Source organism: Pinus tabuliformis, chromosome X (genome assembly GCF_031772625.1).
Source record: "Pinus tabuliformis cultivar Carrire ecotype Pingquan chromosome X, CPIR1, whole genome shotgun sequence".
NCBI classification, from domain to species: Eukaryota; Viridiplantae; Streptophyta; class Pinopsida; order Pinales; family Pinaceae; genus Pinus; species Pinus tabuliformis.
Window position 1 is genome coordinate 154,359,668 of NC_142308.1, and position 2,921 is coordinate 154,362,588.

At 36.9% G+C, this 2,921-nt stretch overlaps 1 pseudogene; it reads right to left on the minus strand.

Annotated features, from left to right (window-relative positions):
- Positions 1 to 362: 362 nt before the first annotated feature.
- LOC149138912 (derlin-2.1 pseudogene) lies at positions 363 to 1,117 on the minus strand (annotated as a pseudogene).
- Positions 1,118 to 2,921: the final 1,804 nt, after the last annotated feature.

The window sequence follows — 2,921 nt, forward strand, 5'->3', positions numbered from 1 at the left end:
TAGTATCCATGTTACGAGATCCTTGCCATCAAACTTCCTCATATCAATATTTGGAACATGGTGGGTCTTCAATCCAATGTTAGAGTCTATGAAATCATGATTAAGATTTCTTTTTTTCTTATCATGAGTTTCCTTTATTACCCTGTTGCCATTAGTACGCATTTCTTGTAGCAACTTTGTTAAATCTATCTTCAAATCTTCCATGTTGCCTTTCAATTTTTATTCTCTCTCTCTCTCTCTCTCTCTCTCTATCTATATATATATATATATATATATATATATCCAAAGGCCACCACCTTTGTGTACCAATGTTGAAAGCATCTACATCAATCACTGATGGAATTGTGGCAAGTGGGGAAAGCTTAAAGCGGAGGTAGAAGCTCTATGGTTTTAACAGATTCGTGGTGAAGCCCGTGAGCAGGGATTCTCGCAGCCGCAGGTGGAACAACAACATTTTCATCAGGGAACATTGAATTGATGAACGAAGGATTTTTTAGAAGTTGACGACCAATCATAATAGGATAAACATCTTTCAGAAAATAGTATGCATGACAACAACCATTCCCAATAGATCAACCTAGGGGATGCTCCCAACAAGTACAAAGAATCCAAGAAGCACCCATGGTAAGTATGGTGCAATAAATGTGAAAAGACCGAGGAAACTAATAAGGACAAAAGGATTGTGTTTACTCCACATGTAAACCATCATAAATATCAAAGAATTGCTAAGAAATGAGATTTTGGAAAAAGACTATGAAAGATATGGGATCATGCCGCCTATTAAAACGATTGCAGTTAGCATGATTCCTCAAAATAACAACATATAGAATAAGTTTTCAGTCCTTTCCCTGAAGGAGTTCTCTTCAAGGAGTTTGAAATACTGAGCCAGGAAAAACATGTGGAACAGAAAGTCCAAATCCATTCTCCAAAAGAAGATGAAATTTGTGATCAAACGCTAGAACTCGTACTGCTTAACCACCAGAGTGGGATTCAAATAGAGGCCGTAAGCCAATATTATCTCGAGGGAGCATCCAATAGTGGTGAGGATAAAAATTGTGAGATAGGAACACATAATTACATGCATTTCCTTGTACCAGTCTTATACTACTTGAGCCATTGAAAAGTTTCATTCAAACCTTGAAATGTTTTTGAATTTTATATAGGAAATGAGTTCCTAATACCCTCATTAAATGCAAAATTCACAACACCCAGCTCAAGCTTTTTAAAAATCATCAAGTTCTCATCCTAGAGAGCTCCAACAATGATCCCCACGGTTACTAGGGATTACGATGAATGAGAGAACTAAGAAAAAAATAATTCTTCGGACAAAAGCTCCATCCCAGCCTACTTCTCTGTTGGAAAAGAGATTTGTGCGTGATCTTCCACCACTGACCAATACATGGCATGCGCGACATTCCGAAGATATGGAGAAGAGATGGAGGTTGGCTTATTATTCAGGAGCATTCAAAGCATTATTATCATTGATACATGAAGCGTTATTATTTTGGAGCATGGAGCGTTATTATTCTGAAGCAGATAATGTTATATTTCTAAGTTGTGTTACTATATTATACCTCTAAGTAGCGTCAAGAAGAGCGATACCTCTAAGAAACATTAGGAAGACTGATACCTATGAGCTGCATTGATTGCACACTTGGCATTGTTGAAACATGCTGCAAAGGATGCTGAAGAATATTGCAGTGTCAGACCAAAGGTTTCGGTCTCTAGAACGTTGAGAACGCTGCCATTGCACTGCAATCCAAGCTGCATGATTCATCAATTCTGAAACATTTTCTCTAGAATGATGCAAATGGTCTCTACAGAATGCTACAAATGAAGACTTCGATGAAGACATCATGAAGATTATTCCAATTCGCTAAGACCATATTTTATCTCAAATTACTTTACCCCTTTCCATATTTTATTTCTTAAAATAGCTAGGGAAATCATATTTGTTATTCTTAAAGTCTCAATGATCGAAGACATGGAAAACATTAATATCTCCGGAGCTTGGCTTGTGAAAGGTATTGTTTTTACTTGTGAAAGGGTGAAAGGGGTTGTAGCATACAGAAAGCACATGGGAGTTGGAGCTTCCTTGCATGTTGCAACTTGCAGAAAATGGAGGTAGCAGCCTCCTGTAGGTTGGGGCCTACATAAAATCAGATGTAATAAGGAGTAGGAGCTTGCATTTGCATCACAACAATAATAAAACCATGGTTTTCTCCCTTTATGGGTTTCCACATATATCTGGTGTCAATGTGTGTTGTTATTATGTGTTCATGTATCTGGTTTGGTTTGCTTATTACTTGTTGATCACATATTCATATGCTGGTTATTATTTGTTAATTTCTCATGTTATGTATTAGTTAATGAGACAGTCAAAATTTCAACAATTGATATCGGAGCGTAGGTCACAAGTTCTATACACACCTGACTAGTGTTGGGGAGGAGATTATTGGACATCGGATACACCAATTCTCCCCATGTGTTTCGTGACATGGACTAACCACCTTTCATGGATTGTTATCTCTAGTGATGTGATCATTGACCAACACCTACGGGTTTTGGTTTAACGACAATCATGATTCCCATCAAAAATTGGCTTAGGATTAGCACATACAAGTAGTAGAGAGAAATTATGATAAATATGACCATATTCATAACACCTTTGACATCGAAAAGGGATGTGCTCATAATCTAGGTTTTGCTTCTAGAGCTCATCTTGATAATACATATTAATTGATTATGGGAGAAGATCAGAGATATTCATGTCAACACAAGTATGGGCATAAGAAATGTACTTAGCTCTCTTAGTTACTTTTAAATATTTGATGAAATTGCTGAGGGAAATTGATCCGGATTGAATCATTTTATTTTTTCATCCAACTCGATGCATTTAGAGTGGAAAAAGTGGAGGAATA